At 44.3% G+C, this 24,212-nt stretch overlaps 1 protein-coding gene across 1 annotated transcript in view; it reads left to right on the top strand.

Moving 5' to 3' along the window:
* Positions 1–24,212, top strand: part of LOC147729485 (apolipoprotein L6-like) — a 361,042-nt gene that overhangs the window by 254,643 nt on the left and 82,187 nt on the right. The gene's annotated exons all lie outside the window — the stretch shown is intronic.

Here is a 24,212-nt window from a genome sequence, read left to right as displayed (position 1 = left end):
TCATAGGTGACACTTAACATATTCCTCTTCTTCCTTACAAAGCCAGCATATTAGCCTCAGAGGTGGGCAGGGTATGCTAAAGTTAATTTCTACTGGGACTTCGTATATGCAGCGATACTTGTTAGGATTACTTATACTCAGTGCTTTAAATTTCCCCGGTACTGTCCGTTACGGAGTAACAGCACTTTTTTATTTTGAGAAGGAGAGTACCGGCACTTCTCAGAAACAAGCACAGAGTACCTGCACTTCTATTTTTCATTTCAACCACTGCTTATATTCATGAGATTATTAAGTCCACCTCCTTTTCTGTAAAGCCTTTTTGAACAAAATCAGGGACATGCCAGCTAAACAACAGGAAATTAGTCTGCTAGACTAGTGCTCAAACAGAAGACACCACTAACCAGCCAGGTTGGTTTCCTCCCTACGGAGACCATCCTATTTACCACAATCACTCACTTAAATATAGCCAATACTCATTTCTGTTCCTTTTCCCATTCAGTACCTTGGAGACATATTCAGGGAATTGCTTCCAATAGACCTTTATTAGCTTTCCAGCATTTGTAAGTTTCTACTACATCAAGAGGTTTGATTTCTTCTTTTGAGTTGGATTGTGCATGGTCATTTTCAGGTGACAGCGGTCTTACACACAGACAACTTCACAAATGAACCGCGGCCCACAGACTTTAATGAGTTGCTCTTTTTGTCTCGCTGCATACTGGAAAGTCTGCTGAAGTCTACCTTCTTTCAATCTGTGCTACTTACTTTCTTTCTAACACAATCACATAGAAGGGTGCCTCACCTCAGGGTATTTTTAAAGGACATCTTGGACTTTATCCTTTCTTTACATAATGTTTCCACTTCTACCAAGCTTGTCAGTCCCAGCCTACTGACATATATTTTGCATACAAGAATGTGAAGGTCCTGATTACCTTCCATTTTGTTGTCCATTTTTTGCAGCCTTGAAGAAGTCACACGGGTGACAAAACACGTGTTGGCTGTACCTTTTGATGTTACTTTATGATGGAAGATTTCAAGTCACACGCAATAAACAAGATTCAGATTGAATTTACTGTGATCTTGATTTATTGGACTGAGTTGAAATATTGGAACACTGACCGAGTGCTGAGATATCTCCGTCCATACACATGTAATATTGCCTGCCTAAGTACTTTGCCAATCAAAGATCTCAGACAGCAGACAACACTAACTCTGCCGTCAGCCAAATCTGTACACAGCTACAGATCATTAAAAAGGATGCATACCTTGCCAGAGATGCCAATGCCTGGCAGTCAGGTCATTGCTATCAAAGCTATTGATACCAGAGGCGGTAGCGGGGCTTCGAAGCATGCCTTCGAATGAGACTTCCACCGAGGCTTCTAAACCACCGTTCGTTGGCAGGTACTCCGAGGTTCCCTGTCCGTGGTTAAATTAATCAGACTATCAGTACAGCCCATAAAGTGAGATGATATGGATAGTACAGTGGTCACACCCGTGACTGGAGTATTAGTCTAACTGCCCCCTAAGTCAGTCCAACCACACGAATCCTGAGTCAAAGGTACCGTGCGCCCCGGACTAGGGCACATGTCCTATAAAAAGAAGTGGGTGGGACTAATAATATGCAAATGACCTCATGACGTAATGTGCTGAACGTGTCCCGGTTACACCGGGACACGTTCAGCGTATTTCTGTGGGGCCCAACTTCTTGGCAGGGGGGACGGTGTCCACCCTGTGAAAAGAATGGAGGAGGACGCCGTGGTACCTGCATGTGCCCCTGACTCGAGGTGTGTCAGAGTTACAAACCGCACCTGATGGGCTGCGAGTAGACATTGCGCCGGTTGGTTGTTCAAAAAAAATGTCCTCCGAGCTGGATTTGTACCAGCCACCTACAGGTACCAACTATTCCACTGTAGTCCTTCATGCCACCAGCTGCGCTATACAAGGTCTCAAATGAATACTAGTCATACATTCTTGTCGTCTAGACCCGGTCAGAGTTGAACCCCAGTGCGTTCGGTCCCTAGTTAGAACGCATTGGCAATGCACTAACCCAATGCTGATAGCAAGTCAATTATCAAGAGCCTACCTTTGAATCACCTGAGTGCATTACTGTCCGCCGACGAGCGGCATAAGTGTAAACAAAGAGTACAGACGTAGCCACGTGGTGCTCAGCAGGTCCCCACGTGTTCCGACAGCGATACAGCGCTTGGAAGACCACTAGCTGCTACAATTCCATTGTGCCCAGTGTTTTAAAAGGGCCGGTACTGCCCGGTACGGAGTATCAGCACTTTTTATTTTGAGAGGGAGAGTACCGGCACCTTTCAAGAGAGGTCTAATACTTTTAATTGGAGGATACAGGCACTTCTCTGAAACAAGCAGGTACTGTGCTACAGAGTACCTGCACTTCTATTTTTCCATTTGAAGCACTGATTGTGCCACAGTGGAATCCTCTTCGTGTTTGAACAGCTTTATTTGATGCATTTGTTAATACATAAAGATACCAGCAAATAGAAGAAATCATTTCAAACATAGTATTATAACAAAGTCTTGGCTGATATCAGGCAGAAAAAAAGTAAAAGCAGGTTGTGGAATTTTATAAATGGAGAGAGGGGAGGGAGAAGGATGAGAAGCAGAAAAGGAATAAAGGGGGAGGAGAGGGGAGATTAACACTGTAATAAGAATAAGGTATATTGGTAAAATATTGTAAATACATCAACACATATATAATAACCGGGTAGAGGAAGAAGTGATGGACAGAGATGATATCCTTAAAGGAGGTTTAACATTTTCAGAGGTGATACGTGAAGGTTTCCTTAAGGCCATGTGGTCCAAGTAGGTGGTATGGGGTAACCAAAAGAGGTCTCTATTCATAGTTGTCTTGCAAGAGGAGGCAAGAGAGTATTCCACCAACATTGTTTAGAAAGATTTTTGAGAGTTTTCCAGTTAAAAGAGATGTGCTGAAAGGCAAGAGCAAGCATGAGGTCAAAAAGACCATGGGAATGTGGAGAAAGGACTAAAGAGTCAGAAAGGCTACCAACAAAGAGGAGAGGTATAGAATAAGGAGGGGAAATTGAAAATAGATGAGAGATATATGACCAAACCTTCTCCCAAAATTCAGAAACTGAAGGACAGAGAAAGAAGAGATGAAGAAGGTCAGCATTAGAAGAACCACAAGTCCAGCAGTTAGAATCAGAAGAAGCAGAGAAGCGTGATAAAGAAGCCACGGAAAGGTAAAGTCTATGTTAAAAGAAGAACAGAGATTGGGTAAGAGAAGCAGAATAAGAAACTTTTAAGGAACTGGACCAAAGTTTATCCCAGAGAGCGACAGACCAATCACATCCCAAATCCGATTCCCAAGAAAGTTCTAGTTCAGATTTAACGCGTTCTGGATCAGGGGATGAGAAGAATTTATAAGTAAGTGAAGCTTTAGGAAGGGTAAGAAGAATTTTGAGCAGAGGATTTTGGGTAATAGATGAAGATGAAGAAGGAAGGGAGTAATAAACGTCAAGAATAATTGCCATAAAGGTGGTGAATTTCTGCAAAAAGGATCGAGGACATTGAAATAAGAGCTGAAATTGGGGAAAGGAACAAGGTAAAACTCCAACAAAAAAACGGATTAACACATAGAATAACTTTTAATCTCCAAGCGTTCCAAAAAATAGGTCTGTTATTGATAAGAAAAAGTGAATTATGCCAGATAGGGGCTCTCGGGAAATAGAAGTGGGGAAGACCAAGCATTTCAGGAGAGAACAAGTGTGTCTAAATATGAGTAGGGAAGTATAAGAAGTTTTGGCGGAGAAACGCATAACTTCTTTGAAGGAGAAGGGTAACAGTAATATTTGTTCAATGGAGGACCAAAGGGGAGTAAAGGGAGAAGGGTCTGATGTAAACCATCTTGAGGCCTGGCGCAGTGAGAAGGATTTATGAGAAAGGCGAAAATCCGGGAAATTAACTCCACCATTAGATTTTGGATTCCAAAGAGATGCTAAGACAATTCTGGATTTTTAATTTTTCCAGAGAAATCTTGAAAGAGCGAGTCAATATGTTTAAACTAATAGCGGGAATGTAAACGGACAACATGGAGAAAATATATATTAAGGTTGGGGTTATCATCATCTTGATCGAATCTAATCGCCCCCACTAAGAAAGAAAGAGAGGATTCCAAGTGGAGAATGATTTTCCAATTGGAAATGGGGCCGAAGACATATTTAATTTAATTGAAGAGGCAATGGAATTAGAAAACCAAATACCTAAGTATTTAATTTTTTAACTATTCAAGCAAACCCAGTAGAGAAGAAGAAATGGGGAAGACAGAATTTTGTAAGAGGGAGAATTTCAGTTTTGTCTGAGTTAATTTTATATCCGGAAACCTGTGAAAAATAATTAAATTCAAATATTAAAGGGGGAATAGATGATTCGGGAGCAGAAATAAATAAGAGAATATCATCTGCATATGCAGATAGTTTCAATTGGCAATCACCATAAGGAAAACCGGAGATGGAGTCATTGCTACGAATAGAAGTCAAAAAAGGGTTCAAGGGCGAGAACAAAAAGAAGTGGGGATAAAGGACAGCCTTGACGAACACCACGTTGAAGAGGAAAATAATATGAGACATGACCATTAACGAGGACCGAAGCTTTAGGAGCGGAATACTGCAAGGAGTTAAGGGATATGAATTTAGGACCAAAACCATGCCAGCGTAACGATGCGAACAAAAAAAAAATCAACTCTCTCAAAAGCTTTCTCTGCATCAACGGAAATAGCAGCTAGAGGAATAGAAAGAGAGGAAACTTTATTTAAAACATTGTGAAAGAGACCCTTGACAAAGCCACATTGCTTTTTACCAATAAGATGGGGCATGAGGGGATCTAAGCGTAAAGCAAGCAATTTAGCAAATAATTTGTAATCCACATTGACTAAAGAGATCGGACGATCATTTTTACAAAATTGGGTGTCAGGGCCATCTTTAGGAATGAGGCAAATGGGGGCCTCCTGAAAAGTACTATCTGTCTTACCAGATGAATAAGATGATTGGAAAAGCGTTAAAGGTTTAGGGAGTAAGAGATCAGAAAAATGCATGTAAAATTCAAGCGAAAAACCATCTGGTCCAGGTGATTTTCCTTTAGTGAGGGTACTCAAAGCTTTGGAAAGTTCATTAAGGGAAAGATCGTTCTCAAGATCAAGAAAATTAAGATGGTCAATCAATCAATCAATCAACGCATTTCTATAGCGCGCTACTCACCCAGAGGGTCTCAAGGCGCTGGGGGAGGGGGGTCTGCTACTGCTCAAACGGCCAGGTCTTGAGTTGCTTCCTGAAGGCGAGGTGGTCCTGGGTCAGGCGGAGGTGGGTGGGGAGGGAGTTCCAAGTCTTGACGGCGAGGTAGGAGAAGGACCGTCCCCCTGTGGTGGCTCTTCAGATACGGTGGACAGCGGCAAGGGCATGGCTGGTCGATCGAAGCTGGCGTTTGGGAGCGTAGAAGTTGAGGCGGCTGTTGAGGTATCCTGGGCCTTGGTTGTGTAGGGCTTTTTGCGCGTGGGTGAGGAGACGGAAGGTGATTCTCTTGTTGACCGGGAGCCAGTGCAGGTCTCTCAGGTGTCCGGAGATGTGGCTGCGACGGGGGATGTCCAGGATGAGTCGTGCTGAGGCGTTCTGGATCCGCTGGAGTCTCTTCTGGAATTTTGGCGTTTTTTCCGGCGTAGAGGGAGTTGCCGTAGTCCAGACGGCTGGTGACGAGGGCCTGGGTGACCGTCTTCCTGGTCTCGGTGGGGATCCACCGGAAGATCTTACGTAGCATGCGCAGGATGTTGAAGCACGACGAGGAGACGGCGTTGACTTGTCCGGTCATGGAGAGGGAGGAGTCCAGGATGAAGCCCAGGTTGCGTGCGTGGTCTGTTGGTTTGGGTGCGCTGCCTAGGGCGGGGGGCCACCAGGAGTCGTCCCAGGCGGCGGGTGAGGATCCCAGGATGAGGACTTCCGTCTTGTCCGAGTTCAGTTTCAGGCGGCTGTTCTTCATCCATTCGGCTACCTCTTTCATTCCTTCGTGAAGGTTGGCTCTGGCGGTGGCGGGGTCGTTGGTAAGGGAGAGGATCAGCTGGGTGTCGTCGGCGTAGGAGATGATGTTGAGGTTGTGCTGGCGTGCGATGTCTGCGAGGGGGCTCATGTAGACGTTGAAGAGGGTTGGACTGAGCGAGGAGCCTTGCGGAACGCCGCAGATGACTTCGGTGGCTTCTGATCTGAACGGAGGGAGGCGGACTCTCTGTGTCCTTCCGGCGAGGAAGGAGGTGATCCACTCCAGTGCCTTCTCCTGGATTCCGACGTTGCTGAGGCGCTGCACTAGTTTACGGTGGCAGACAGTGTCAAAGGCCGCGGAGAGGTCTAGGAGGATGAGGGCTGCTGTTTCTCTGTTGTCAAGCAGGGCTCGGATGTCATCGGTGGCTGCGATCAGGGCGGTCTTGGTGCTGTGGTTGGCCCGGAAGCCAGACTGCGAGGGGTCGAGGGATCCGTTCGTCTCGAGGAAGGCGGCCAGTTGCTTGTTGACGGTCTTCTCGATGACTTTTGCAGGAAACGGGAGCAGCGAGATGGGGCGGTAGTTCTTGAGGTCGGTGGGGTCGGCTGATGGCTTCTTTAGTAGAGCGCCGAGTTCGGCGTGCTTCCAGCTCTCCGGGAAGGTAGCGGTGTCGAAGGAGGTGTTGATGATGTCCCGCAGGTGGGGTGCGATGACAGCGTTGGCCTTGTTGAAGACGTGGTGAGGGTAGGGGTCGGTCGGAGATCCGGAGTGGATGGAGTTCATAGTGCGGACGGTGTCTTCGGTGCTGATCGGAGTCCAGGCGCGGAGGGTGGTGGTGGAGGGCAGTGGTTCAGTCGTGGCGTTCGTCGGTTGAGTGTTGAAGCTGTTGTGTATGTCCGCGATCTTGTTGTGGAAGTAGGAGACGAGGGAGTTGCAAAGGTCTTGCGAAGGGGTGATGTCATTGTTTCTGGCGTTAGGGTTGGAGAGCTCTTTGACTATGTTGAAGAGTTCCCTGCTGTTGTGTGCGTTGTTGTCCAGTCGTTCCTTGAATGCAGTTTTCTTGGTGGTGTGGATGAGTTGGTGGTGTTTTCGGGTGGCGAGCTTGAGGGCAGTCATGTTGTCCGGTGTTGGGTCTCTGCGCCAGGTTCTCTCGAGGGCTCGGCAGTTCTTCTTGGAGCTCTTGAGTTCGTCGGTGAACCACGGGGCTTTCTTGCTACCGGGTCTGCTAGGCGGGGTCCTCAGGGGGGCGAGGTCGTCTGCGCAGTCGGTGATCCACTTCGTGAGGTTGGTGGCCGCCTGGCTTGGGTTCGTTGTGCTGGTGGGGGGGTTCTTGCTCAGGGAAGTCGTGAGCTGGTCGGCAGTGATCTTGTTCCAGCTTCTGCGTGCAACCTGTTGTTGGTGGTGGTGGGTCGTGGTCCTTCTGAAGCTGAAGTGGACGCAGCTGTGGTCCGTCCAGTGGAGTCCGGTGGCGTGGCTGAAGGCGATGTCCTTGCTGGATGAGAAGACGGGGTCGAGTGTGTGTCCGGCGTAGTGGGTGGGGGTGGTCACCAGCTGCTTGAGTCCCAGGTTGCCGAGGTTGTCCAGCAGGGTGGTGGTGTTGCGGTCGTTGTTGTTCTCCAGGTGGAAGTTGAGGTCCCCGAGGAGGATGTAGTCAGCAGAGCAGAGGGCGTGCGGGCTGATGAAGTCGGCGATGTCTTCGCTGAATTGTGTGCGTTGTCCCGGGGGTCTGTAGATGAGGGTGACTCTGAGGGTGGTCTTGGGGTTGATGTGGACCTGGAAGTGCAGGTGCTCGGCGGTTGCGAGGGTGTCGTCGGTGTTGGTCGTGATGCGGATGGTGTTCCGTGGACGATGGCGATGCCTCCTCCGGTGTGGTTGATGCGGTCCATTCGGATGATCTTGTAGCCGTCTGGGATGGCGATGGCGATGTCAGGCGCTGAAGAGGCGATGCGATGAGATGAGAATTAAAGGGAGCAGGAAGTTTCTCAAGATAAGTCTGAATGAGAGAAGGAGTAGGAGGAGATTCTGGAGTGTAAAGGTTTTGATAGAAAAGTTTAAATTTATCAAGTATTTCAGATCTTTAAGTAGGAGAGAGTTATCAGAAGAGTAAATAGAATCAATAAAAGAACGCTCCTTACTCATTTTAAGGTAATTAGCCAGAAGTTTTCCTGTCTTATTACGACCGCCATAATAACGAGCACTACTATGAAGGAGTATTGACGATGCGTTCTCAGTAGTAGTTTTATTAAAATCAAGGTTAGCTCTTATGAGTTCTGGTGAAATGGAAGTATTTGAGGAGGTGTAAAATTCTTGTTCCAAAAATTTAATATGGGCCAATATAGTTTTCCGTTTCTGAAGAAGGTGTTTCTTTTTCTTAGAGACAAAATCAATAAGGAACCCTCTTGCTGTTGCTTTAAAGGAATCCCAAAGAAGATGGGGGAAGTACTGGAATCGCAGTTAAGCAGAAAGAATTCATTAGCAAAGCAGCGAAAAGAGGAGGAGAAAAGAGGGTCAGTAAGAAGTGAGTTATTAAAACACCATCGGGAAGACTTGTAACGTGGGAGGAGGAGATCAAGGTCTGTTACAATTGGGGCATGGTCTGAGATGACTATGGGTTCAATAGAAGAAAATAATAGATTTTGAGATAAGGATTGAGAAAGAAAGATATAATCTAGACGAGTAAGAGATGCATGAGGAGGAGAGAAAAAGGAATAGTCAAGAGTATCAGGATGAGATATTCTCTAAGAGTCAATGAGATGTGCTTGAGAAATGGTGTTAAGTAACTGTTTGTGGGTCTTATGGGGTATAAAACTGACTGTTGACTTGCGATCAAGAAATGGGTCTGCAATCTGGTTACAATCACCACCTAGAATAAACATGTCATCATGATATTGAATACATTTTTGCGTGATTAAAGGCCAAAAAGAACAATCAGGTTGTGTAGGACCATAAACATTAAAAACAGTTAAAGGCACGGAATTAATTAATAGCTTGGCTAGTATCCATCTACCCTCAGTATTGTTTTCTTGCGAAGGACTTTAAATTTTAATTTATTGTGACATAAGATGGAAACACCTTTTTGGTTATTGGTAGATGGTGAGAATAAAACCATACCCACCCAGCTTCTTTTTAATTTAAGTGAATCGGCTTCTGTAAGATGGGTCTCTTGTAAAAGAACTATGTCAGGGTTATATGAAGCCAGGTGGGAAAGGATTCTCTGTCTTTTAATAGGATGAATAAAACCTTTTACATTCCAGGAGATAACTTTGAATGAACAACAACAAAAATGTAAAGGAAACAGAAACTACAATAATAAAGAGAGGAAAGAGAATGACAATAAGTAAAAGAAAAAAAGGATGATGAAAAAGGGGGTACTTAGAAAATGAGCTGAATAAGTAAGAGAAAAGAAAGATCAAGGCTGCATATGTAGAACAAGAGGAAATAGATATAGGCAGAAGAAAGAAGAGAATAGACGGAAGCAGACTAAAAAGGAGTATATCCAGTAGGCAAAGGGGAAAGAAATGGAAAAGAGAGGGAAAGAAAAGAGACAGTACATATCGAAAAAGGATGACTGAGAATAACATACCCGAGGGGGACAAAAACAGGACAATGGGGAGTGGCAAAACTCAAAAAGACGAGCCTCCCGAAGTTGGGAGTCCGGTCCGCACCAGTACGGGAAGAATATCTGAAGAAAGCCATTTGGTATAAGGGGAAATAAACCAATCAATATCAATAAACAAAAGAGACATCAGGATACATAAGGAAAAGTATGACCAGCTTAACATACAACAAGAAAAGATAATAAATCTAAAAGAACCTATGTTGTTTAAGAAGAGTATATATAAAAAGAAGGAAACATTCAAAAGAACTGTGCTAAATGTATTTAAGGAACATCAAAAGGAAAAACTATTTAATAACAGATACAAAGAAACACGGAGACATTAACAGGAATCCTGTAAATGGAAAAAGGAAGGTTAAATGATCAGCCACTGGGAGAATTAGTGGTATCAATGCCATTGGTAGTATGAATATGGATAACGTTTTTAAGTTCCGCCAGGTCTTGAAAAGTCCATGTTTGGTTTTGGTATGTAACTTTGAAGATACATGGATGAAATAAACAATATCTAGCACCAAGAGTTTGAAGAGGAGCACAAAGATTCAGGAACTCTTTTCTTCTAAACGCAGTAGCATTGGAGCCCTCTTGAGACAAACACACCTTATGATCCAACCAGAAAATTTTACGTTTAGATCTAGCTGCAGAAAGGACTGAGAGAAGATCCGTAAACTTCAAAAAGAGAATAATGACACCTCGATGTTTAGTTGGAGCTGTTGAAAGCGTTAGACGCAGACCAGGCCTGTGGGCCCTTTGGATGCTGAGAGAAGTGGTTGATGGCATATCGAGAAGTTTCGGAAGAAAGAAGGAGAAGAATGATACAGGGTCATCACCTTCCAAAGACTCTGGTAAACCATATATATACGTAGGTTATTCCTCCTATTCCTATTTTCTAAGTCTTCAGTATGTTGTTGAAGGGTAAGAACCGACTTTTCCAAAGAGGAAATTCGTTGAGAATTAACCTGTATCTCTGAAACTTGCTGCTCCACCGAAGCTACTCTGTTAGCCATAGTAGACTATTTCTCCTCGAGAAATTGCATTTTGCTGTTGGTTTCCTCCACAACGGGTGCAATGCGCGTATCTTCTCTAAAAGAAATGGGAGATGATGTTTTGTCAGGAGATGGAGGATCACGTTTCAAGCGTTTAGATGATGTGGTGGGTGGATAAGATTTGCTTGAAGTAGGTTGCGTCGAGGAAGAGCGGTTAGAGGCGACTCCAGCCATTTGAAACCCGCCGACCGGATGTGAGGAGAGCTTTACCCTCTGCTGTATACTTCAGGTGAGATGGGCGTGCCTGTGGTTTTTGGGTTAACGACCCGAGTAACTATTCATGCTACCAGCAGACTCTCCCGGCTGGTATAGAGGCTCCATTTGGTGTAGAATAGCATATAGTTAGTATATCCTGTTGCTGAATTATCATGAAAAGGAGGTTATGTAATCACTAAATCTATGCCCTCTATTTTTCGTGACGCATGACCTATACCGAACCCTTTTTTCTGTTCTTCTTATCCTTTGCAGAAAAATTCAGTTTCTATGGTCTGGGTAAAAGCCTTATGAACTCTCCTGATCTGAATGTGTGACCTTGGTTGTACATGTCCCGGTACGTGCATCTTGGGAATGTCATTTAGTACGTTTGCCCAGAAGTCTTTTTTAAATACCAGCTAGTGACTTAGTTGTTTTTTGGCATTCCGCTGCCTTTAAGTAACATCAAGAATTTGGTCTACCCTCAGCTCTTAACTTTTGCCGAGCTGTAAGTTTTCCTGTGAAATAAAATCCTCCTTATGACGAACGAGGAATCCTTATGTAGTATTTTTCTATCCATATTTTGTTTAGATATACGTGCACGGGATCTCCTGGAGTTCTAAACCATCACCCTTGTGAAAATAACCCCTTTTAAAAACTATGGAGGAATAAAATTCTCTGACTGGTAAGCTCCTGATAAAAACGCTACCAGGGGGCGGCTCTCAGTGTGAACATTATTGTGATTATTACCCCAGGCGATGTTTTCTACAAATGTAATTCTTGTTGGAAACAGGTCCTGAACGGATGAGTGGGGACTCTAGGCTATCTCTGTGGACCTCTTACGAATCAGCAGCATCCCCCCCTTTTTTGGATCTGTGCAACAGTGACCCAGGTAAAATTAAGATCTTTGTAGTCTTACCATGTGCTGCGCTGCCAGGTTAATAGCCGACTACTAGGGCCCCTAAGAAAACTGTCGTATCTCCGCTAGAGAAGAGAAATTTAAAAAAAAATGTTTTAAAACAAACTGTCTATATATAATAAAAAGGGTATAATCTCTCTGAGGATTGCCACTTGACCACCAGAGAATATACTTGGAGAGTGTTGGTGTTTTGAAAGGAGTGTTAGGAATGTGAGGTTTGATTATTCTTGCAATTGGGGATTCCTGTGTATGTTTTTGAACTGTGTTTTTTCTTGCATTCATTATAACATTATCCGCTATGCTATTCTGGAGCTCACTTTGCTTGGGGCGGGGTTCTGAGGCAACTTGTTAAATACTGAATTATATATCTATCTTTTGAAATGTGCACTAATGACACATGAAACTGAAGAACTTATGAAAAGCTTCAGACTTTTGTGTAGATTGTTTGTACATTAAGCATTAAATTGTTAATCTATGAACCAGAGATGAGACTGTTTAATCTAAATTAAGTCTTTTTCTACAACAGATTTGTCACTGGTGTATCATTCATGAGCTGTGTCTTCCCCCCTCCCTCGGCGTGAAAGCCCTGATGAAGGTGCGCCCGTAGATCTAGGCCTTGGCACCGAAACGCGCGTTGGCGTTACCTGATTGTGGGATTCTGTCTTATCGATCTGGACTCTCTGGCTGTGTGCTACGAAAGCTCCCATTTTTGTGTCACTCTGGGAATTACGTTGAGGAAGTTGTATTAAGTGTGGTACATGTGTGAATGTATGTGCGTGATTGAAGGACAAGTTAGTGTATGGTTGTTGAGAGGTTGATGTGGGGAACTATGTTATATTATGTGTATTTATTGATGTAATTTTCTATCTATTTATTGAGTTGTTATGGTGTCTGATATTTTGAAAAACAAGTTTATTAACTAAATATGAAGAAATGAAAAGAAAGATTTTGTATACTTATACTTGAAATTTACTCTATCCTGTGACTTTTCTGTTGCCCTTTTGGTGAGCTCCTTGCCATGCATGGAAATTAGTGGACTCTTTATGAGCCATTGTTGAATATACATGGGTGGACTTTTCTCCTAACAATTGGACTCCAGCCATTTGACCTGTGATAGAAGAGGATTCTGATGCTGAGGAAAGTTAAGGTGTTGCCAAAGAAGTATGTTTCGATGGAACAAAAACAAACTTCAGTTTGCGCACCTTTCCCATAAATATCTGACCTTCAGAGTGTAGGTTAGGCGATGCACAGTTGTGATGGAGGCAGGTAAAACAGAAGTTCTCCAAGAAAAACTATGTACGGTGGCTGATAAAGAACTGTGTTTGACCAAATGAGGAGAATTCTAAAAAGGGTAAATTCAGAAAACCAGGCTGTGTAGGATAATGAAATGAGGATTGTTTAGTTTGAGGTTGTTTATTTTTCATGGCTGTGGTAGTGGTGTTGCAGGGGGTACTATTTTTTTCAGGTAAGATATTTGAGGGTAGAGTATCTGCTACTTTCTTCTTAGACGCTATCGTGGTTGTGGGCTTTGGCGCTACAGTGGGTACAGGGGTCGAGCTTTTAGCTTGAGCCACAGGGATTGAATTTGTCGGCTTGGCCGCCCCGGGCTTTTGTACTTTTTGCGACTCTTGTATACGGTTAGGGTTATGGTTAGCTTTCATCAGAGCTGAAAGTTCGACTACAGCTTTTTCTAAGTTTGTCAATGTGTCTTGTATGGGTGTAAGAGTTTTCTGTAGGAGGTTTCCAATTTTTACTAGTAAGTCTGCATTGTAATTATGGTCAGGTTCATTTGTTGGGGAGTCCTCAGATGCTATCACTAGATTTGTGGAAAGTGAAGCATCATGTATATGATGTATCATCTCGGTGTGCCTACTCTGGTTTTCCAGCAGAGGGGAACTAAATGTATTTCCTATTTCTTCTGTTGTAACTGGAGTTGGTTTACTCATTGGTGCTTTGCTTGTCACTACATGATTCTTCTTCTTTATAGCTCCCTCTCTCCTCCCTCTTGCCTGTCTTACCTCTTCAGGGGTGGGGTGTGGGACTAAGTCTGGAGTTTTTTCTAGGTCAAAATCAGTTGTTAATTGGGATTCTGAGAGTTGTGATAGTTGTGATACCAATAGGTCAACTATGTTTAGGAGGCTCTGTCTCTTGTTGTACCCACCTTCGCTCTGTCTTTGATCCTTATTGCGGACCGGCGTTCTGGCAGTTGCCAGATGACCCATGGAGGATCGTCTGGCCTCTAAGAGGTCTTGGGATACTCTCCGTTCTATGAGTGAGATACTCTGATCTATGAAGGTATTAGCCTTTGTTATGAAACTGTCTATAGGGCCAGTTAGTTGTCCTTTTTTGCCGCAGTCTTACTCCTGGTTCCTCTAGGAGACATGCTTGTACAAATGGGGGTATTGTATGGTATGTTTTTGAGCTAGGAGTTAGGGGGGTGGCCCAGCCCGGCTCTATCCGGCCTCTAAACGGCCTAAAACAGCCCGCTCTTTGCCCGGTCTTCGCCTCGGGCTACGACCCGCGCGCGTCCTGCGATGCGCGTTGCTGGGCTTACTTAAATTAGATTTGGCAGAGAGGAGGCGTGGTACTGGGAGGGGGCGCGGCTCAGGCGGGAAGAGGACCCAGCTGTTGGTGGTAAATGCTGGTCCTCGCAGTCCCGGGGGCCGCGCCTCTCACCTCCTCTGCGGCCACGCAGTTGTTCCTCACCTCACTCTCGGATCAGTGGCAGATGAACTGGCTAGAAGGCTACTCCTGTAGCGACGGGCAATAATCAGTGGTTCAGAAATCCTCAATGCGAGCGGCTCCCGCGAAGCGGGGGCCGCGAGAGGTTATCAGCAGACCAGTGGAGGCGTGGCACTGGGAGGTGGCGCGGCTCAGGCGGGAAGAGGACCCAGCTGTTGGTGGTGAATGCTGGTCCTCGCAGTCCCGGGGGCCGCCCCTCTCACCTCCTCTGCGGCCACGCAGTTGTTCCTCTCCTCACTCTCGGATCAGTGGCAGATGAACTGGCTAGAAGGCTACTCCTGTGGCGACGGGCAATAATCAGTGGTTCAGAAATCCTCAATGCGAGCAGCACCCATACAATGAGGATTGTATTCAAGTGTCGTGCTGCAAATGTCAAGAGTATCTTCACTTATAGGAAATAAAGCAGACAGCAATAAAGTCAGTGAGTCTCATGAGAGTATAGAAGGGGCTGAAGCGTAGACAACATTTTTGTCAGTGCACTAAAATCCTGGTTGACGAGGTTCACGCCTAAAATGGCAGGCGTCTTTAAAGGACAGATGCGGCAGTAAAAATACGATTAAGCATGATGCGCTTAAACCAAAAATTGTCCTCTTTATTTATTGGGAAAAGAGTATATAGCGGTAAATCAGTAAAAGTCAGTGAGACTCATGAGGTTGTCGAGGGGCCAGTGTGTAGATAGCATTCTCGTCAGTGCGCCGAGATCAAGAATGACGAGACGCGCACTTGAAATGGCGGGCGTCTTGAGAGGACGAATACAGCAGTAAAAATACTATTAAGAATGATGCGCTTAAACCAAAAATTATCCTCTTATTTATAGGGAAAAGAGCGTATAGCGGTAAAGTCAGTAAAAGTCAGTGAGACTCATGAGGTTGTCAAGGGGCCGGTGTGCAGATAGTATTCTCGTCAGTGTGCTGAGATCCTGAATCGCGAGACATGCACCTAAAATGGCGGGCGTCTTGAGGGAGCGGATGCAGCAGTGGGAAAGCAATTAAGCGCAAGGTGCTGAGGTCCAACAATCACCTCACCGGAGACTCCAAACACTCCGATTCAAGATTCGGGTGATCTTCATCAAAGAGCTGGATGGGAAACGCATCAGTAAGTCCAAAGTGCGTCCCGATGAGACTGAACGGATCCCTTAGGCGACCATCTTGTTCAGCGCCTTAGCCACGCCCCGCCACAATGGAATCCTAAAACGCAATTTTTGTGTTTACGGTCTTAAATCGTGAAACATTTCCTGTATTCAGTTTCAACCTTGCAACATGGAATTTTAACTATTTATCCACAACAATAATGTTGTGTACTCCTACATCAGCCCTTCGGGAGGCGCAGAAGCGTGCTACTTGACAGGTGCAGCTAGTCAAGGTTGGATTCAGGGGGTGGAGGGGGTACCCCTGACTGTGCAGACCCTGAGTCTGGATTGCCGAGGCTGACTGGATCCCAGGGCCCCTGCTCGCCCGGAGACTGGAGCATGTCAAGGAGCGCCTGGACCCCAGCTCACCCCTTGCTCGGTGCCAACCTAGGGCGGCTGCTGCTGGTTGTGCCTCGCCGGCGTCCGAAGCTGGACCATCCTCATCAAATAAGCTTTACTCAGTTTTTCATAAACCATCAAAGCATAAAGAGAATAAAATAAAATAAAATGCAATTTATACAATGTAAAATAGACTGTTCTTAAAAATTTCAAGCACATATATGAGAAATGAGGATAAAAATCTCAACTAATATTACATCTTTGATCTTTGAAGCTACAGCAGTGCACATTTTATAAAATGCCAGTCCTCGAGTTAACAGTACATATTAGAGCCGATACAATAAGGAGCGTACTAAAATCAAGTGAAAAGGATACAGAAAAGCATAGCCAGTGTAGAATAATCTATTATTGATCCACGCATTTTCTCAATTCTCAAACAGTAACTTTTGTTTTTATTTATTTTTTATTGAGAAGAAACACAGAAGGTACATAAAGAGGAGGAAACTGCAAAACGAATTAGACAGTTAGCATCTTAGTATACATTTCTGACAATATAGAGTATAAACAAGTATAAAGTGCAATGTGTCATATTGATCTCGAATATGTCATTCTTAATAAATTAACGTTAGCAGCTCCTTACCAATTACAGTACAAAAACTGGCCAAAATGCAAATGCAATACAATACTATATGCTGCGCGAAGTGCAAATGTAATACAAAATTAACAGACATATACAAAGTGCAAGATGCTGTATTTCACAAATAAATTCTACTCCTACAAATTCAGACTGATTCCTATAAGTAATTTTTTACTAAAATGCAATGGGCTAATTACCATAAAAACGAGATATTAATAAATGTCTTCTTCCGGGCATAACTCCGCCTAAAATGCAATATAATAATTTGCCATCTAAACAAACTTTAATAGGGAGAGAGAAAGAGAAAAAGAAAAACATTCATCTTCCTTTTCCAAACCTAGCTCTATAGTACCGTCGGCCACAGTACTTTTCAATCTAGAATTAACAACTAATGCAGTACATAAAGTGTAAGTATGGGCGAAATTGGCGAATTCACGATCCGCAAAATTCACAAATTAGTGCGAATTTGCGGATTTTAATTTTTTTGCGTGTTCGCTGGGTTTTTTGCGTAATCGCGGGCCTCTTGCAGCGCACCGACCGCGAAGTTACCCATGCGGTTATACATGCGCGCGGCCATTTTGTGCGCGTTGCGTATTTCCATTTCCGGGTGCTATTGGCAATCTCGCGTTGTGTGCGGCGTGGTATTACGAGTTCGCGTGTGTTTTTGCGTACTCGCTGGGAAAATATTGCACGAACTTACCCACGCGGTCCTCAATGGGCGGGGCCATCTTGTTTTTTATTCATTGCTATGGTTCTGGGCATGCTTTTCCTATCCAGCTTCAATCTTTGCCATCCTTTGTTTGTTTGAAGTTTTTTTAAATCTTTTTTACCTATTATCTATCCTCTATTTATCTAGATCTATATTTTGTGTTTTCTTCTACTTCTGGTTACTTTTAAAACTACTTTTTTACCTCTTCTTTTATTTACTTTTTCCCTATTCTCTTTCCTATTTATTATTTCCATTCCTGTCCAGGACCATGGCAAAGGGACTCGGCTCCCATGCGGGCGATTGCGGGGGGAGCAAGTCACAGCCCGGGAGATCTTCAGCCCGGAGAAGGTTGCCGCACTCGTTTATTATGTGCAGTGCCGCCTCCCCAAGACCATCGCCGCAGACAGCAGGATCGCTAGTGGGTACGGGCTCCGGGAGCGTCGGAAGCTGTGGGAGAAGGTGTGCCGGGCCATGTATAAACACTCTCGGGCCGGCGCACCTACAACCAGGCCACGCACCGGTGGTCCGACCTCCTGGACCGTGAACACGACCTGCTCGACCTGCTAGGCGCCGAGATCCCCGGGCTTGGTGAGTAGTAGTAGCTAATTAATCACTACTCTGTTTTCTCCTGCTCTATGTGTTATCATATTGCAATTTTTTTTTCCTGAAGTGCAATAATGCTGCCGAATAGTTTGTAGGTAAATTATGTTTCAAAATATTCTGTGATTGCATTTCAGGTGCACTGCTCTCCTGCTCAGTGGCGGCGCTACTATGCTTATTTGTTTTCAATTTTTTAATTATGTATGAGTGTACTTTACAGAACTGCGTAATGCTAGACTCTAAGGGGCAGATTTACAATTACTGGTGCATCCCTGCAAATTAGCAGGGATGTGCCAGTAATTGTGCGCCACGCCTCCACCACCCACGGTGCGCCGCTTTTACAATGTGGCGCACCATAGGGCAAAAATGACACAGAAGCGTCACGCATCTGTGCCCTAAAGGCAGCGCATTGCTGGAGTTGAGTCGCAACCATGACGCAGCTCCAGCATTGCTCTGGGGTGCCCTATCTCCCCAATGCTGCGTCAAGCCGTACGTCTGCTTCAAGCAGCCGCAGGGTTTTGAGTGACGCAGCATTGGCCTAAAAGTGACTGAGTGAGTGAAATCTTGTAGATTTCACTCAGCCACTTTTAGGATGCGTTCCTGCACTGGAACGCCCTCCCTTGCGCTGGAACGCCCCCTGATGGCGCAGGGCTTTACAACGTGATGCATCTCCCAGATGCGTCACGTTGTTAATATACCCCACACCATGGCACCTCTCTTTCGCTGCCGCTGCGTCACAAAAGTAATCCAACGACGGAGCAAAAGAGCCGCAAGGGACTTGTAAATCTGCCCCTAGAGACTCAAGTCCAGTCCTTCCTTTGTACACCTGCCACTAAGAAGAGATAGTGGTGGTGGATTTATAGTTTGAGTATTTGAATGACTGGTTATGTCGTAGGAAACTTACTTTTTAGTGTTCTCACTGGTCTGCAATCACGATGGACTTTGTCACTTCGCGTGCTGCGGAGTCCTGCCTGCCAGTCCTAGTCGAACCTTTTTGTAGTTGGTTTAGTGAGTTAACTTTCCAAGTCGACGGTCCGCGAATCCAGCAATACTAATATCCTAGTGGACCACATCAGATAGGTCAATAAATGTAGTGCAATTGTTGTCTATTTGCTATTTCCCCGAAATAATTTGTTATTTTTCTTTTGAAATGTTTGATTTGGTTGACGACTATCATCCATGTTTGGGTCTTTCTTTCATGTTGTACATCAGGTCCCCCCAGGGGCAAGAGGACAGAGGAGGAGGTAGCGGCGCCGGGAGCAGGAACAGGAAGGCCAGGATCGGTCCGGCAAAGGCTCCTCTGCTGGCCCCAGTAAGTTTTCATGTTAATATTAATAATTATACTTCCTTATCTTTTAGAGTACCTATTTTTTACTAACGTTCCTCATTCAATTTTTTCTAAATCGTCTTTTATCTTCTTGTAGACAGTTTCTAAATTCTTGTCCTGCCTCTACTATGACTCCCTGTGGTACTACTAGATTATTATTATTAGTCTGTCTGTGTAGCTAACTAAGCTTGCCCAGTTGGCAAAAGGTGTTAAACGAAACTCCCATTCTATTCAGCAATAGCTCTATGCACGGAGTGTAGTCCTCTGGGTTGTCCATAATGTTTTTTGAAGTTTTTGTTTATGCTATGACAATTGGCGACAATGAAATGTCAATCACCAGCAAGAAAGAATAAGATACTAGTTTACTTTTTGATTAGATAGAAGGAAAATCCATACTACTATTGTTGCAGGGACAATTCTGCATAAACAGAACTATGGACACTAAATAGTGCATTGTTTATCAAGTATAATAGGCACAGTTAGACTTTCCACATACCTGTCATAACAGAATTTGAACCCCCAATCTCCTTACTGACTAGCTAGTGTGGCAGAGTCATTTAGCTCCCTAATTCATCGATGATTGATCCCCAATGATGATATCCAACCCAGGACATAAGACTACGGAGTCAGAGTCCAGAACTGTCAGAGCCACGGACTCATGCTTGCACATTGCAAACCCTTTCGCTCACTCACTCATGACTAAAAACCACAGAGTCTATGTAAGTTTTAAAGCTTTATTAAAAGTGAAAACCTTTATAAAAATCAAGTTCATCATACAACATAAACGGTGGATTGAAAATGGAAAAGTGCTTAGTGATTTCCCACATTAATTGTGGGCGAGCCCTCACCTGATTGCAACTTCAAATCTTCTTTGTGGTGCTGAATCGTTGCTGACTCCGTCCTAGTGATGATGATCTGATCTTGCTCTTGTTATTAGAAGGGAAGCTTCTGTCTGTTATGAGAAAAATGGTGTGTGTTAAAAAGCAGGCATTCATCAGTTGTGCCAAAAAGTGTAGCAAGACAACACCCTTCCCTGAAAAGAGGGCAATTTTTAGTTTTGACTAGACAGTCACAAATTAGTAAATTTGTTTGTGTAGTCGTAGTGACATTTTTTCATTCCTAGACAAAATACTAGGGAGTGGTGTATATTGCATCTAAGAATCTGAAATGTATTTTCTAGGCGGAACATCGGCACAACCATCCACCGGTGCCGGGGCAGCGCAGAGGTGGGCACTCCTGGGGCGGAGGCGGTGCAACAGCCAGTGGAAACTGCTGTGGGGGATGCCACGGTAGTGGCGGACAGTGGTAAGCTATTATATTCCTTACTTATTGAGATTGCAGACTGCAGAGTGTGCTCTCTGCCCTGGTGTATATTTTGTACAGTACAAGTATATTATACTGTTAAGAAGACTTACAAATATTAGAACTAAGTTTTTATCAACCAGGTAGTAGCCCCCTCTAAATTGACTTCAACTCAGCTGTGAAAGTTTTTCAGAGAGAATCCAAGTCAGATCAGAGATGAACTTGATGGATGGGATGAACGAAAAGGGAAAGAAGGGTGTAAGTGAGTGTGGAAGGACGAGCGAGTTAAAAGTAATAATGACTGGCAAAGAATGATACGTGTTTTTGAATGGTGCCCGAGGTGGCTGGGAATTTGATGCATGGCCGGTTGAAGGATGAAGCAAGGATGGGTGGAAGGAGAAAGGGAAGAGGACTGCCTGGGTGGGTGAAACAGAAACTGTATGTGTGCGCAATATATCCTTTGGTTGAAATTCAAATGCAAGTCAAGCACGGATGCATGGCTTGCGGTTTCCAAAATAAAATGAAAATGTTTTCCCGTGAGAAAAAGTAAGGTTTGTCCAGTTAAGACATTAAGAAGAATGATTGACATTTACTTTGAATGGATGGATGCCTGGATCATGGTACTATCTGACTCATAAATAGCATATGTGTATGTAGAGAGAGTAGACGGTCACTGGATGAACTAAGTGTTACTTTAAAGAACATGTAACACCGCACCCGCACGTCCGTTCCGGTGTAGGAAAGGCAAGGAAAAGAAGTTGTAATTTTTCCGAATACAACCATGAATAGTAACAGTAGTTTGTATTGCAAGCACAGCATATATCCGGCAATTACGGGGGCCACTCACTACCTCTATTAATATTTTTAGTACAACTCTGTCATTCATGTGTGGCATATCAGTGTGCACTCAATATAAAACAAAGCACCTAAAGTCATCCCATATGTAATCAAATACATATCCTGATAAGGGATAGATAATCATATTATTTATCCTCTTCATTTTCCTTTTCTAGTAGTCATTGGCACTGTAGGGTGAAAGTTAAATTAATTAAGCAGTAGCCCTTGTAACAGAGTATTCTCAGTGCCACCCGTAATAGAAAAGTAAGAGCTTCACCACCTGCATGTACTGGACTGGTACAGTAACGCAAGCCTGTGTCATCATGGCATGCGTCTGTTTTTCTCGGGTGCAAGTTGACTGCGCTGGCATTCTGCGGGCTTCCAGATGTTTACGTACCAATTTCGCTAAACAAGAGAGAAGAAGAAGAATAAGACTGGTGTACTGTCATAGTCGACTCTAATGTAGTGAGTCCATAGTGCTCGTAGAATTGATTCCTGAAACTCCCACTAATGTTAGAGCAAGGCTGAAGAAGTGGGAGGTTAGATACAGGCCACACATGTTATGTAGTGTGCTTGCAAGTTGCTAGTTCTACTGTGACAACTTTCTGCAGAATTATTTTGTGTTAATCTTAAAGAGCATTGGTTACAGACTAGGTTTTTCTTCCTTCATATAGATGCTCCTTCAATACTGTCACGGAAGGAGCTGGCTAGACGGGCCCGGCAACGGAAACTGGAGGCGACTGTCGCCGAATATCGGCGGCTGGTGGCCCAGGAGGAGGAGGACATGCAGTTGCAGACCACCACAACATCCACAGCGACAGCTGCATCCTCTTCCGTGCTTCCTGGGTCAGCCAGTCAGAGCAGGCCTCCAGCGGTACGGAGCCGTGGTACCGCAGCCACCCGCCACCGCCAAGCAGCCAAAAAATCAGCTGCCCCCCACAGCAGGTGCAAGGCACACGTGCACCACCTAACCCTCAGGGTGTCCTACCTTGAGCAGGAGCAGAAGAAAATGAAAATCCTGCTCAAGAACCTCCGCAAGGAGCATGACCACCTGGCCAAAAAAGTACACCGCCGGCGGCATTAGAGGAGGAGACTTATGGGGGGTGGGAATTGGGAGTTGGTTTTTTTGGACTTTGGGGACTTTTTATTTCACGGACATTCTTTGGGGTTAGGTGGGGGGGTGGGTCGGGCCTTGCGGGATAGTTTATTTTTGTTAGGGATATAAATACTTATTACTTTCAACTTAAACATAGCATACGTTTTTTCACTGCAGTTGAGGCTGGAGGGGGCGGGGGAATTTGTTTTCCTGAAACTTAAGTGCCTTCTTGATTCAAATTGTGTAAGTAATTGGTTAAATGTTTACAAAAGAAAGTGCCTCTCACAGAGTTAGTGAATTCAATTGTCCTAGGACTTTACTAGTACTACCGTAAATCTCTCGTCTCCCCTACTACTCCATTATTCTTCCTCCCCCAAACGCTTATCTTACCTGTAATTCGTGTTTGAAAATAGGGCTAGGCACAGGGCTGGCTGCATGGCAAATGGCGATTAAGGTTGGCAATCCTGGGCGGATGAGATGGCATCATTGCGGTGGTACTAGTGGTGGTACACAGTGGCAGTTGCAGCATATGAAAAAAAAGAAAATGAAACCTTCATTGGCCTGAGCGGAGCATTAGAAATGTACGATAGATACTATAGCATGTGACAGTACACTAGAACAGTGCCATAATGTAGCCTTACAAATGCTAAAGTATTGAAAGTATAACTACTACTTGCGTGGAATTTGACATTGGCTACTACTACAAGAAATAGTACTGAAGGTGAAGGACACAGCAGCATAATCATTTGCCACGTGTAGGAGGAGGATGTTCTTCATGATCAATCCACTTGATGGTGCCCATGAAAATCTGCTTTGATTTGCCAATAGTCATGGGTCTGTGTCAAGCTGAGTAAGAATATATCCTCAGATTCCTTCACCAGCCTTGAAATGTAATTCATTTTCAGTTGCTATGACCTTATCCTCCCCAGCAAGTGTGTGGAATTATTGCTGTCATTTACTCACACATCAATGAAAACCACACAGCCCGGGGGAAGAGGGTTAGGGTTTGGAAATTGGATGGGAATGGGTTTTTTTGGGAAAGTTTTGTTGAGAGAGGAAAAAAAAACACAGCCTGGACAAACAACCAATGAAGATAAACAAATCTTTGGATACGAAGATATCCATAAATCTTTTAAGGGACATAAAGGAAGTGCATGCACTACTGCAGGCATGAAGTTGATTGCTAAATGGATGGTTAGGTTACTTAAACTAAGTAGTACTTTCTAATGAATGAAAGAATGCGACAGTACAGGGCTGCAGTAATTATGCGTTTTCACTTGCCTATCTCTGCACTCAGAGAAACACTTTGTTCATTAAATTAGTTTGAAAAATAGCAGAGTAAAACTATACAATGGCTGGAGGGATAAATTTAGAAGCAGAGAGCAACGAAATGCAGAGTCACACTCATTGAAGATCACAGCAATAGCATTACTTAAAAGATAAGTAGAAATGAATGGATACTGTTACTGTATGTTGTTTTACTTGTCCTGTTGAATTTGGGAAGTTGCATGCATCCAGCCATTCCTCTTATTTGCGGTACTCCTCCGTTCCATCTGACCCTCCGTCGATGAATGTTGGATACCAGAAGACACCCTGTCCACTGCCTGCCTGGCGGATGCTGAATTGCGGCTCGCTAATGTGAAGCCTGACTTCATCCTTTTTTCCATTGCACAAGGTGAAAGCCGCCCTGTAAATGTTGATAGAAAAACAGGAAGTGATAT

Source organism: Lissotriton vulgaris, chromosome 2_1, assembly GCF_964263255.1.
Source record: "Lissotriton vulgaris chromosome 2_1, aLisVul1.2, whole genome shotgun sequence".
Lineage (NCBI taxonomy): Eukaryota > Metazoa > Chordata > Amphibia > Caudata > Salamandridae > Lissotriton > Lissotriton vulgaris.
Note: the sequence above shows the minus strand (reverse complement) of the source record. Positions and strands in the feature narration are given on the sequence as shown.